Raw genomic sequence first — 15,424 nt, 5'->3', positions numbered from 1 at the left:
TGCCTGTATATCATGGACCCAAACTAGCTTTTTGGTTCTCCTGTTGATTGTGCCCACTTTACTTTATACCCTCTTCAGGGGGTTAGGACTTCTTAACTCTTTATCAGCTATGAAAAGGACAGCAAAGTATGGGAAAGAAGTACTTTCTTCAAGAGAAGTCACTAATTGCTGTACATTTGGTCCCTGACAGATGTCCTGGGGCATCAATTTGTGTCATCAAGCATGTCATTATTCCTTTTGCAAAACAAGTCACTGAGCTAAACTAGCCTAGGACTTTATAATCTGTCATAGTCTGACAAAAGACGATGACTGGGAATACATTTTTCTTTCTCCTCTCCCTCCCCGCTCCCAAAGGACAGACAGTTTTTATATAAACCAAGTAGACTTAATGTAGTATAGATTTCCAAATTGTTGTATTTTTTGTATCCCTTACCCAAACCATCTTTGAGGCGATATGACACAATGACCAAAATCATTGAACATTTTTTTAATCATCTCCCATAAAAATACATCTTTTTTTTTTTTTTTCTCTCCCAGAGGCAGCTAGTCGCTGACATTTACACTGATCCTGGCTGGACAAGTCACTTAACTTCTATCTGCCTCAATTTCCTTAACTATAAAATGGAGACAATAATAGCATCTAGCTCTCAGGTTTTTGTGAGGATCAAATGAAATAATACGCCACCTGGTACACAGTAAGCACTATAAGAATGCTTATTTCTTTTCATTTCCCTCCTCTTTCAAAGTAGATGTATTTCAAAGTAACCAAAAGCAAGGGGGAAAAAAAGCAAGATGAATTTATTTCAAATGACAGCAGATGCAAGACCAATTAATTAATACAGAATACACAGACAAGGTTAAGTTTGAATAGGTACATGTTGAACCTGGACATGGGCATGATCTGCCAGGATTCAATTGATGTAAGCAAATGATATAATGAGATCATATTATCACATTGCTTGCTGCCAAGTCAAGAGTGTTGTATAAATTAAAACTAAAACAATCTTTGTATGGAATTTCAAAGTAATATAATAGTTCTACTTTTTAATATCAATGATTTTGATAACTATAATAAAATACTCAGATTTTCCCCAAAACCCTTCAACTTTTAAAAGATCTAAATAAATAAAAAATAACTTCCTAACAATAATTTGAAATGTTCAACAATTAAATTTAATTTAAGTATGTCTTAAATTTTTCCTACTGTCTCTAATTTTTATAGTACGAAAATATTCCTTTGTGATGGATGAATACTCAAGCAATTAGAAGAGAGTGTACAATAGCAGTTAAAATTTATAGAAGCAAAAGAAAGAAAGTTCAAGTGATGGAGAAAAAGAAACAAAGTAAATTGCCAAAATAGTAACAATATAATCTACTACATCTATCATTGGGTATTGTTATGAATTGCAAAAAAGCATTTTAAAAATGAGAACAAGAAGGAATTCAAAAGGAAACACTGATAAGCAGGAAAACTTTAAAAGTATTATGAAGAATTTATCATTTTTAAAAATAAGTTTTTGTAATAAAAATTCAAGGCTTTATGTAGAATTTTTTTCTTTCAGTTTGTAAATAGAAATGTTTAATTTTTGTGTATGTTTGTGAAGTTCAGAATTATTTTTAAAAGTTATATATATATATATATATATATATATATATATATATATATATATATATATATATATATATATATATATGAATGCTAATCATGTTCTACCCATCATGGATCTCCCACACTGAACTTGGAAGGGGAAGAGAGAGATGTGAGAAAGGTGGAAAAAAAACTAAGGAAGGAGAAGGGTAGTACTATTCAAAAGTGGGGAGAAGGGAATTGGCTTTCCATGGGAAAACAGGACAGTTACTATATTGTTTCTCCAGCCCCTCTTTCCTATCAGATGATTTCCATTTTACAGAATCATTCTACTCCACAGAGGTAGAAAACTGATTGGGCTCATTTGGTCTCCTACTTCCAATTCCTCATTGATATATCCCATTCCCATTTAAGAAAAAGAAATAAATCCTTGCCAAAAGTACTTTATGAAGGACATAAGTCAATTTTAGACCATTCTCATCATATATAGAACTCTTAATATGTCTTCTAGTAAATACTAAGCATTGTTTTAAAAAGGCAAAACCCTCCTTCCCCTTAGGAAATCAGTCGGTTATTTCCCAAATTCCAGTTTAGAGAGACAGTAAAAAAACAAAACATTTTGATAGTTTGCTGCTGGTAAAAAGAAATATATACTGACTCAGCTCCTTATTATAATCACTATGGCTGGGAAACCCAGCAGTAATCTCTGTAAATCATGTGTAAAACATTCTTAGAAGCACTATTTTTATGGTCTTGTTTCTACACAGTTCATTTGTGATACCCTGACTTGAGATGGGTAAATAGCTACACTGAGAGCTGACATCCTCTCTTCAGACCCTAGTTAAGTGTTAGTTTGGGAGTGATGTAAACTACCAGACACTTCCAAAGTAATAGTTAGCTTGTCCTGAAACAGCATATCACTGCTCTTGAAGTAACACATGAACTGGAACAAATGGCAATGTTCACTTAATGATATCTCTCTGTATCTTTCTGAAGTTCATAGTTACAGATGCCAAAAGCAGTCCTTGTTCTACAGGTTATACTACTTCCTCTATAGTCTTAGCCAAGGCTTGTTTGTTTAAAGTGACCATTCCAAATAAATTCATGTATATATACACAGATATATAGTAAAAGTAACATTTTCATGGTAATAAAACCTGGAGACAAAGCAGGAGCCTAGAGAATAGGGAATGGATTAAAAAAATACAGTATGTGAAAATAAGCATGTCATCAGGTCATAAGAAATGATAAATAGGAGAAGTTCCGGGAAACACAGAATGATGGTTATGAACTAATGCCAGGCAAAAAAAAAAAAAAATCAGAATCAAGAGAAATATACAGATGCACATATGTGCATCGTTTTTTCACTTAGGCTAAGTGAGCTCATACAAATGACAGAGGGAGCATTTAGTCTTGGAAGTCCTAGGACTGACATGTACACAAATATATACATATACATATAATATTAAACCTGTAAAGAGAAATGGTTGGTGGTAGGTCTCAATCGAAGGACCTCCAATTCTATACCATCTTTGAACTTTAGAGTCATTTGGTCCAATTTTTTAACTGTCCCAATCAGTTCAAAAAGATCTTTGAAAATGATTTCTATAAATGCTAACAATAACAAGGTGTAATTACATACATGTTCTCCAATGTCAATGTCCCTTTCAAATACTTTTAAACCATTTTCTTAGTTCTAACAACAAAAAGATGTGGAAGAAATAAGTATTCTTTGAGCACCTGAATAAATAATAGCTAATATATAGACAAGTATACTCTGCCTGTGAAGTGGGCAATGTTAATATTATTAATCCTATTTTAGAGATAAAGAAACTACAATTAAGTGACTTGCCTAGGATTACCTATCTACTAAATAGCAGAGGTAGGACTAGTATTAAAATTTTAAAAATCCAAATATAACACACTTTCCACTGTACCAAATTGCCTTCCTAATGTTTTATGACACCTGGCTTTCATGAATTCCAATAAACCATTGCAGTTATAAAAATAGGAAGAGTCACATGAAATTTTTATGGAAAAAAATTAAAGTTCCAGTTTTACAAGATGAAATGTCAGTTTAAGAATATGCTGCAAAGTTTTTTTTAAATGAAATTTTATTTTTAAGGAATAATAATCTCTTTTATTTTCCTCTCAGCCCCTCCCCCCCAAAAGAAAAATAAAATCTTTAAAAATAAATATGCATAGTTAAATAAAACAAATTTCTCTATTAGCCACATCTAAAAGAATGTTATGCCTCATCCTACACACAGAATACATCACCTCTCTCTCAGGAAGTGGGTAGCATACTTCATTACTGGTCCTTTGGAATTATGGCTGGTCATCTGCAACCTATTATTTTAAAATCTCTCTGAAGCCCAGGCAGTATATGATATAGTCAAAAGAGCACTAGATTTGGAATCAAAGGGTGTCTGTTCAAATTCTGCTTCTTAAACTTATTACCAGTATGATCTTGAGCAAATTATTTCATCTCCTTAGGCCTCATCTGCAAAACTGTATGGGACCATTCTAGCCTTAAGTTCATTAATTCATTAGGCTTCAAAAACTTTTAGGTAGTTAATATATTCTTTAAACTTTTCATTTGTGAACTAATGGAGCTACCTACTTAGTGTCCTCACTGATTTAATCGATTAGGTTAAATTTAACTGATAGGGTAAATCTGGTTTTAATAAATAACATCAAAACATATTTACTGAATCTGTATCAGTGTTTCCTAATGTCAAACAATTTGGCATCTAAAGACATGAGTGTCAGTCTGGATTCTATTAAAAAGGGACCCAGACTTGTCAGATTGTAGATGAATTGCTGAGATATTTGCGAAGCATTAGGATAGTGCTTTACTCAAGTTTTATATTACCCAAATTTAATTTTTGTTATGATAATCTATCACTATAGCAAAAAGCATTAAGAAAGTTTAGGCCAAGAGAGTTTCATTGACTTTCCAAAGTCACAAAGTGAATCATTATCAGAGACTAGACTTAACAATAGACATCTCACCTATTGCTCCACTCTGAGTAAAGATGCTTTGTCAGCTTATTTAGAGCTTTCTGAGTTTAGTTGGTTTACTTAGAATTTTTTGAGCTTTAGCACCAGCAGCTAGAAATCATTGTCATAACACTGCAAAAACAATGCAAAGCAAAAAACCTACTGGGTTTGAGGTCAAAAGTTACCCCTTGACTTCCTTCAAATTCCACCTAAAATCTCTCCTTCTACAAGAAGCTCTTTTCTAATCCCTCATAATTCTAGTGTCTTTCCTCCTTCAATTTATCTTGCATATGGGTTGTTTATACACAGCTATTTGGATGCTGTTCCTTCTATTAAACTCCTTGAGAATAGGAACCATTTTCTTGCCTCTCTTTATATTCCTTGCCCTTAGCACAATGCCTAGCACAGAAGCTGGGCAAATCACTTAATCTTACTGAGTTTTACTGTTCTAATCTGTGAAATGTAGACAAACAAATACAGCACTGTAATGAAGATCAAAACTTTTTAGTAAACAATAAAAGGTGTGGCTTCTCTTTACTCTCAAAATTACCAACACAGTGTTTATAGAAAAACAGGTTTTCCTGTCCTCTCTTCATAAAATACTAGTGAGGACAGACACCTTTTGGTGTCTTTTCCTTCTTGGCTATGCCCCTCATCCACCAGTCTTCCCCATGTGCAGGTTCCCAAATTGCTCTTTCCAATCTTTTTTTTTCCTTCCCATTTTATCTCCATCTCCTCTTAGCTTGTAATATAATTTTCCCCTTAAACTGTGAATTAGTATTCATTATAGAGTGGAAATATTTCAGCAATCCAAGGTTTCTTCAAAAGGTTTTTTTTGTTTGTTTATGTTTTTGTTTTTTAAAATAGAGTGACTGTTTCTATATAGACTACAAACTATATTGTTGCCTATGTTCAAAAAAAGTAATTTGCACTCTGTAACTCTGGGTTTATTCTAAACTTTAAAAGTTGGTTGGGAAAAAAAAATACTCATCAGAATTTTGTTCATCTCAGCTTTGAAAAATTAAGTATAGAAAAGTCCAGAGTAACATTCCATGATTACAGCTCAGTGACACCAGATGGTACAATAAACTGAGTCAGATGATCATGAATCATCAATTTAGAGCCAGAAAAAAACTTTGAGGCTGTCCAATACAACCCCTTCATTTTAGAAAAAGTTGCGGCTCAAAAAAGTGACTTGCCCAGGATCATACAGGAAGCTTTTCCCAATATCTCTTAATTCTAACATTTTCCCTATGTTAATTATTTTCTAACAGCTAGGAATTGCATAGCTTTTTTGTTCATTTGTTTGCCTGTTGTCTTTCCCACTAGATTGTAAACTTCTTGAAAGCAGATACTACATTTTTCTTTTTCTTTTTCTTTTTTAACCTCAGTGCTTAGCTCTATGTCTGGCACATAGTTGGGGCAAAATAAGTGCTTACTGATTGATCGACATACTGACTCACAGAGCCAATAAATCCAAGGTGTTTCTAGTCCCTACAAGCAACTCTTCCTCAAATGAAAAGTCCATCAATATTTTCTATAAAAAGTTAAGGGCATAAGCAACTTTCTATTTTTCTATTCTTAGTCTCATTAATTTGAAGTAGAAAGAACACTAAATTCGAAGCTCTAGAATCAGAATTTGTCCAATCACTAACCACTTCATCTTTATTTTTGTGTTACTTTAGCATTTCCTTTAAAAATGGGACCCATTGTGGACTAGATGTGAAAGAATATTCAGACATTTCAAAAAAATCTTTTTCTAATTTCCCTCAATTTACATTAATAAACACTTTCTGAAAAACTTCTGAGGATTGGTCCAACTCTTTAAAGGGGAATCAAGGACTTTCTAATTCAGCAGAGAAAACAGAACTTACTGTTTGCAAGAGATCAAAAGATTAGTCACAAAAATAAGTACAGCCCCCACTTTCTTTCAGATTTTGTTAAATTTGCAAACTCCCTAGGAGACAAACCTGCTTAAGATCTTGGCAAAGGAATTACTCCCGAGGTTCCCAAAGCTCACATTTGCTCTTGGCAAATCGTATTTGCATTTCATTATCATTCTAGTCATCTAATAAAATATTTAAATATAGGATTAGTAAACAGTTCATACTTGAGCAAAAGGATTAACTGTATTTGGAAATATAGCTGGGACTATTAAAGTATTGACTACCTAAATTTTAGTTATAATTAATCCTTAATCAAAGTCTATTAAAAATTAGTCAATGACCCTACTGGGAGAAATTTATAACTCACAATGAATTAATAGCTCTTATTGTCATGCAAAGATATTTAACACCAATTTTTAAAAATTTAACTTTTTTTTTCAGTTGACAAATGATTTTTCTACACTTACATTGATTTTAAAGCCCACTTTAAAAAAAAAAAAAAAAGGTAGTCCTACATCTTTCCTAGAAACTTGCCGCAAGAAAAGGTAGACTAAGCTGATCAGTAATCCTAATAGGTCAATGCTGCTCAATCTGCATTTGAGGTCAGGCCTAGCCCCAAGTTTAGGTAGGCTGGCCTATGGGATTTAGATATTTATATATTTAAAAAATGTTCCTTACCTTGAATATTACCAAATATCCCCAGATTAATGAGCACAGTGTAACAACGAATCTTTTTTTAAGCCTTGTGCACTAGCTGCCTATGGCTAGACAAAGAAAGCTTAGACAAAGCCTAATAGGGAGATGAGACACTGAATATATGATATAATAGTCTGTGCTAAGAATATAAGGGATTTGCTCCCCCCCCCAAAAAAAAAAAAAAAAGTATTGTATGAACTTGGAGAACAAAGGTTGTTACTCAGGGGTGGGGTTTAAGGTAATTTGACATAAGGAAGAGGAATGAAATCTGGAAAGGCTTTTTAGAAGAATTTCAGGTAGAAGTAGGAGTCTAAACAAAGATCTCTAAAGCAGGAAAGCATTCTAGTTTGGTTAGTATATAACATGAGAAAAGACTAGAAAGGTAAGATGCAGCCAAGTTGTAGAGGCTCTTAAATGTCAAATAGGTAATGAGGTCCTGGGTCACTAAGTAGGGTTGGCAAAGAAAGCCTGAAGTACTGATGAGATTATTTTCTGAGGCAAACAGGGAAGGACATAGATGTGTATCAACTCAGCCTTATAATCTCAACCTTGTAGAGGTTTTAGGTAACCTCATTTTACTGTATCCAATCACTAAACCAAACTAGGTCAAACCCCCATAGTTAAATTTCCCCTGTAAAAAAAAAAAAAAAAATGCCAGCTTTGCTGAATACCTTTTAGGTTAGTTCAAGACAGTGTTCTGCCTTATGATGTCTTTCTTCTCATTCCCTCCCCACCTTGTCATAGCTAACTAACTCTTTTAGGTACTAAATCCCTTTTAGGATTTAGTTTGCCAATTAATGGCATACTCCCCCAAAGCATATTCCCTTTTTCCCGGTTGATTGTGAACTCAATTGGGGAATGTATCTGTTCTAGCAATTTAATTAATATTAATTGATCATTAAATTGTTAAATTTTAATTTAATTTGTTAATCCCCTTTAATATTAGTTGTTAAAATCCCTTTCTTTGCTAAAAATATGCTCTTCTAAATTTATTTCATATTTACCAATCCTGTGACAATTTCACCTCTTCATACTCTCTTCTATAACCTCTTCTCACAAATAAATGAACCTTTTAGTAAAGAAAAAGGCCATAAATTTGTCAAATGAACAGACTTCAACATTTGGTGTGATTATATCAATCTCATCACAAGGGAGTTTGAACTTTACTTAGAAGTATCTGAAGGTTTTTGAGCAGAGGAATGATGTGACAAGACATATGATTAAGAAAAAAATTTTCATTCAATCTATCAGCAAATACTTATTATGAACCCATCATGTGCCAAACAGTCTTTTAAGTACTAAGGAACACAAAGACAAAAAACAAATAGTTCCTAACTTCAAGAAGTATACATTCTAGCTCAACAAATAACCCATATTCACAAAAATATATACAACAAATATGCCAAGTAAATACAAGGTGTTTTTTTTTTTTTTTTGGTTTTGGTTTATTTTTTTTAGTGAGGAGTTGTTAAACACCCAAGATTGAGGATTAAAAAAAATGTAGGAACAAGAGATTAAGATGAATTTTGGGGAAACGAAGCATCCTAGACAAGGTGCAAATCAGGATGAAATATATTATAGGCACAGGGGATTCTGGATTTGAATACATGGTCAGATCTACGCAAAAAATATGACTGTGGTTTAGAAAATGTATAGGAGTAGGGGAGGTCTAAGAAAGGAAGCCCAAATAGGAGGCTATTATAATATTTTAGGCAAGATATTAACAATATAACAGGCACTATGCTAAATGTTGGCATATAAAAGATAGCCCCTGTCCTCAAGGAGTTTATAATCTAATGAGGGACACAACAAACAAGTTAAATACATGATAAATACAAAATAATTAATTTAAGAAATAATTAAGAGGAATTGGGCAAATCCAAATAAAGTACTTTGTTATTGGTGGAAATAATTTGCTGTAGAAATATTGACAGATTTTTCCAACTTTTTTCTGTTCATTGTCCTCCCAGTTTCATCTTTACTTGCCATCAACACAATTATACTTATTTTGGTTTCTTTCTAAGCTGTAAACTGTTTGTGGGGGTTCCCTTTGCTTCTTTGCATTATTTTATAAAGCAAAACTGCTCATTGTCTTTATTAGCCAAAACACATAAAATCAGCAATTCAAATCTCAATATTTTTCTCTAGACATTCTCCAGACTGCTTTAGTATTTTGTTCTTTACAACCCTATCCCAATCCTAAATTTATCCTGGTTATATATAACCAAATATAAGCAAATGGATTATCAAAATTCCCTTTACTCTCTTGTCTCTCTACTTGTTTCTCATCCCTCTACTCTCATTTCTTTTAAGTGTTTATTTTACAGTAAAAATCCTTTTTCTTGCCTTCCTCAGAGGCCATGTGACTCATACTCTTCAGAACCCTAAAAATTGTTCTTTCTCTATGACTCTATATAGAAAAAGATGATTTTCTGATACTGACTCTACCTTTAAACTTACCTCCTGAGCAATGTTTAAGTGATATTGTGTACCATGATGCCTCAGTTTCATGTTAAAAACTCTCCAACAACTCTTGACTCCATTCTTCAATCCCAAAGCTGATTAAGCTTCCTTCCTGAGTACTTCCAAAAAGAACTTCTCACCAAGGACAACCTTCTCTTGATCTTGTATGCAAAAGTGGACTTAGTCTTACATCTAGGTCTATGTTTATGTTGTCTTCTACCTGCAGTATTCTCCTTCCTCCTCCTACACTTATTCTGAGATTTTAAAAAATACCATATTTCCTCCAAGATTCCACTCCAAATGTACTTTCTACAGTAAACCTTCTCTGATCAATTTCTAGGAGGATCTACCTTTTATATTTGTACTTCAGTATATAATAGCATATACTTGTATATTTGTTTAACAGTCTATTGGTTGTTTCAGGTATACAAGGGATGATGATAATGTAATAATAATGAGAATTCACATTTAAAGTTTAAAGTTTGCAGAATGCTACATGAAGGATACTGGTTCTATAAATGATTACTCATGAAACTCAGTCCCACCCTGAACTTATTTTGTCTCTCAAAGACGTATTATAGGCATGCCAAGCCAAGTGAGGAGGGAAAACCATTAGGAAAATAATCCCTTGTGATTATTTTAAAGATTTGCAGCTAGAGGCAATTCTGAGTCATACGGGATCATTCCAAAGAGCACCTATTATTGGGCAGTTACTTAGCTCAGCTTGGGGTAGTTTTGCTTCCAGAAAGGAGAGCAGAGATCGTTTTCATAGTCTCATTAAGTGGCTCAACGTAAGTAGCTCCGGGCTAAAGCTGGGATAATTTGTCTTTGACACCCATCCTCTTTTCCCTGCCGAAACCAGTGCTTCCTTGCTGAATTCCTGCTATCCTCAAACCCTTTTTCCTTATCCTAAACCCACTAACTTCAGAGCTCTTCCCAAGGCTGCCTTTCCTCTAAAGTGCCCCAAGCTTCAATCATTCCTTTCTCCTCTTCCACCAGATTTGTAGAATGTCAATAAGATTTTACCTTCTCAGCTGTAATTTTTTAAGTGACTTGCCCAGGGTCACACAGCCGGGACGTGTTAAGTGTCTGAGATCAGATTTGAACTCAAGTCCTCCTGACTTCAGGGCTGGTACTCTATCCACTGCACCACCTAGCTGCCCCCTCATCTGCATTTTTAAAAAACAACCTTAAATTCAGATTATTGTGTAGTTGGCGGAACATATGGGAGAAACAATTTGAGCAGAGTGGCTTTTCTTGCCCCTTATTAACTTGGTCTATATGTTTGTCAAAGAATAAAAATCATAAACTTGGCAATCCATTTCTGAAAGGCTGTTGACACATGTAACCCAGTTGAGCCAGTCTCATAAACCCTGAATATTATGAGTGACTGTACTGGCTAATTACATGACACTCTGTCAGTGGGGAAGTTTTCTTTCTTGCTGGAACATAGTTATTTGCATGATGCATCCTTCCTTAGATTGAGCTCCCGGAGAGCAGGAACTATCTTTGCCTTTATTGTTGTTTGCTGCTGCTGCTGTCAGTTTCATTCAGCATTGCATGTAGCTGATGGTGCAGTGGTTACTAGTGCTAGACCTGAAGTCAGGAAGGCTCATCTTCCTATGTTCAAATCTGGATTCAGACATTTACTAGCTGTGTGATCCCAAACAAGTCACTTAACTCTGTTTTGAGCCTCAGTTTCCTCATCTGTAAAATGAGCTAAAGTAGGAAATGTCAAATCACTCCAGTATCTTTTTTTTCAGTCATTTAAATTTATCAAGTCTTTTTCTGGGAGTTGATAAAAATGAAAGAGTGCCTGCCTTCAAGGGATTATACCTACCACTCAATAAACTTTAGTAGTAGAAGATCCAGATCCCAAATTAATACATTTTTGAACATGTAAAAAATGTATGATTTCATCTATGTTAGGTATTCCCCACATTAGTGTAGATCAGCTCTTCAGTGTCTTTATGAGTTACTATGGTTGCTCTAAAAATGATCATCTGGAAGCTGTTCTTGTGAGGACAGCATTTTTCCAGGTCTATCCTTTGAAAAGCTGGAGTCAAACCATACCTCTCATTTTTGTTGTTGCTGTTATTAACTAACAAGTATTTATTCTTTCACCCTTCATATATCTCTTCTCTCAACAAGAAATAGCAAAAAGGTTTTAAAAACACATCTTTCCACATCCATAAATGAATGTCTCATTTCACATTTTCTATTACTTTTCTATCCTTTACCTTATCTAGGGACATATGTGTTAATGGTTCATCATTGCACTGATTAGAGTTCTAAAGTCTTGCAAAGTTATTTTTATAATGCTGTTAATAATTCTAATTCTATTCACTTAATTTTGCATCAGTCCATATAAATCTTCCCAATTTTCTCTAAAATGATTCATTTGATCTTTTCTTACAATGTAATAATATTTCATCATATTCGTATATCATGGTTTGTTCTCCAGTATCTTTGCCAAAAGAAACCCAAATGGTGTCACAGAAAGTTAGACACAACTGAATTCAACAATTCTTGACAATTAGCCATTGAATGTACTAAAATGTTTCTATCTCCTATAGAACCTAAGGATGATATAGAACAAAAAAGAGAAACACAAAATTGGATGCAAGAGCAACACATTTTAGTATCTCTTATGTTGTGAACCCTAGAAACTTGGCTTGCCATCTCCTTGTTGCTATAGATTTAATTTTCAAAATCCTCTGCTTTCTTAATACATCATCAGATTTGGCAATGCTGATTTACATCAATTTATATGTATAGTATAAATGGATGTAAAATGGACACCTGTAGTTAGTCACCTTCAAATGTTTATGCCTTTCATTTTCCCTGATAAAGCAGTTTTCTTCCCCAGCACTAAATCACAACTCAGATATTAAATTATCAAATCTAAAACATTCAAAATTCCTCTCATGTACTTGTAAAGTTTTGAAGTGCTTTTCTTCTCTCTAGCCTTTTTCCTTCCTCCCAAACCTCTGCTTTTCCTCTCTCTGCTCTAGTTTCATGTCTCTTCTCATGCTTACTGTGTTTTGGGCCACTACTTAATTTGTTTTTTGAGTTCTTTCCTCTTCCAAAAACATCTAAACTGCCACTTTGATCCATGAATAGCTCAGCTGGAGGAATAAATTTGCAGTTTAGCTACAGAAAACAGAACATTGAATAGTACCTGGCTGGTGGTAAGCTGAGTTCCTTTGCATCATTTGGTGATTTTGGCATGCAAACTCTTGGGCCCATTTCCGTCATGACTCTTTCTGATCCCATATGGGGTTTTCTTGGCAAAGATACTGGAGTGGTTTCCCATTTCCTTCTCCAACTCATTTTACAGATGAGGAAACCGAGGCAAACAGGATGAAATAACTTTCCCAGGCTCATAATTAAACACTAGTATCTGAAGCCATATTTGAACTCATGAAGATGAATCTTCTTGACTTCAGATACAATATTCTATCTACTGCATCACTTACCTGCTTCCTGGCCTCTTAGACCCAAGGACCTTTCATTTTTTTATGGTATTATTCTACTAGCATAGGGCTCTGTATTAGAGATCATGATACAAGAATCCTTTCAGTAATCTTGAGCCTTACCAGGGGGCTGATGAAATCAATCTTATGTTTCTATATCAACTAGTTGACAATGAAGTAGAATTGAGTCTGAAGCTTTTCTCCTAAGTTTGATCTTGGTCAGGTCGGTAAGCTTCAGGTTACTCATCAAAAAAATGGGGATAATGAAAGAACGGGGGATATCTTATCTGCAGAAGAGAAGACTTAGTGGGGATGTGATGGCTGTCTTCAAGTGTGTGAAGGGTTTTCATGGAAAAGAGAAATGAGACTTGTTCTGGAAGGCCCCAGAGAGGGAAAAAAGAGCAAAAGGCCAAAATTGTACACAGGAAAATTAAGATTTAATGTCGGGAAAAACTTCTAGACTCTCAGAGCTATCAAGAGGTACTATGAACTATCTTGAAAGGTAGTGAACTCCCTTCCCTAGAAACCTTTAGGCAAAGACTTGGTAAGCATGTTGAGGAGGAGGTCATGTTTTGGACATGAATAGATGATCCCTTAGATTCCTTCCAATACTGAAATTCTATAATTCAGTAATGCCTGTGCTACTTGTTTCATGGGATTATGAGAAAAGAGCTTTCTCTGTGGGCAGAAAACATTTCCCACAATGTTTGAGCCCCACATTCCCATGTATAAAATGAGAAGGCTGGACTATTACTAAATAATTTTTAAGGTCCTTTCTAACTTGAAACCCTAGGATCCAATTATCTTCACTTTTCTTTACTGTAAGGGCTTCTGTGAGAGAGAAGCACAACTCTCAGTTGTAGGGAAAGACAAAAGAGAAAGCTTCAAGAAAGGTCATTTACAGCAGAGGGCTAGAACACCAGGGTTATCTTAGTTATGGGGAAAGCTTTGAGTATGAGAAACTTAAAGAATCTGGATGGCTGTCTATGCCAGGCAGACAGATGTTCCCTCCTTCCTTTCTATTGTGGTGACTTGGGTGGGGATATGTCAGGAAGGGAGTTAAGGTTGGGAAATATAGCTTTCTAACACTACTCCCCAACCCACTGCTACTGAAGGAGAGTTTTGGACCCATGCTTTCCAAATCCAGACATATGTTATTCCTTTTAAATTTTGAATGATAAATATGTCCATCAGTCACCTGTGGCACAGGATGTGTTAATAAATTTTTAACAACTGGCTCTCTGAAAACAAAACTATACATCAATATGTTTTAAAGTTTATTCTGAATTATTAACATTAATCTGCATTAATAATAATTATTATTGTTTTCACCATCACATTCTTAAGTATAGACAATTAACAAGTCCTGATTTGTAGCATTACATTGAAAATTTGATAATTGTCTCTTAGGAGTTGGTTCAAGCTGACTGCAATACACTTCTGACTGTGAATGTCTAATACTTAAATAAAAGATCACGAACCATCCTTAAAGGAAACAAAAAGTCCTACCTATCTAATCTAACTTTAGAGAAATGCCAGTGAAAAGAGATTATGATATGATATGCAACAGCAATGACAACAGCAATTTTAAAAAACTAACCCTACAAAGCCAGACATTTCTAAGTTCAGACTAACACATTTATCCCACAATCTATTTAGTCCATTGTCTCTTGTTAACTCCTCTCTTCTCTCCACAGAGAAGCGTACCAAGTAGTTCATCAGCTTTAAGCTTAAACTCCTTTTTATATTTAAACTCCTTACTTTAGACTTAAACACTATTTTTTATACTTCATTTCTCAATAACTATACAGAAGGATGCTTGTAGCCACCTTCCTACCCCTGAAACAGAGAGTTAGAGGAACAGGCGTGGGAATTTCAGGATTAAAGTCAGACCTGTTTTTTTTTCTCCCTCCCTCCTACACCCAGCAAATTTCTCCCTTAAATCTTTGATCACTGTGTGCCCCTGACCCCAAATTTTCCCACTTGGATCTTGGTAAAGCATGACCTCTGGACCTGACTTTTGAGTGATTCCCTCTTTTAAGCCACCCAGACATAAGATTTCCACCTCCACAGAAATCACTAGAAGCCCCAGTTTTTAAATAAAACAAATGCTGCTTATAAATCTCTATACATCTGAGGCTTTAGTATGACAATTACTGCAGCTGGGATGACGAGAGCTGTGAGATTTTTTTTTTCTTCTAGGGACTGCAGTTTAAGACATGCAGATATAAGTAGCATTTGAGGCACCCAGATTAGTTATATCCACCAAAGATTTACAGTAACAATTATTACACGAAAGAATGAATCCAGCA

Source organism: Antechinus flavipes, chromosome 3 (assembly GCF_016432865.1).
Source record: "Antechinus flavipes isolate AdamAnt ecotype Samford, QLD, Australia chromosome 3, AdamAnt_v2, whole genome shotgun sequence".
Classification (NCBI taxonomy): Eukaryota; Metazoa; Chordata; class Mammalia; order Dasyuromorphia; family Dasyuridae; genus Antechinus; species Antechinus flavipes.
Note: the sequence above shows the minus strand (reverse complement) of the source record.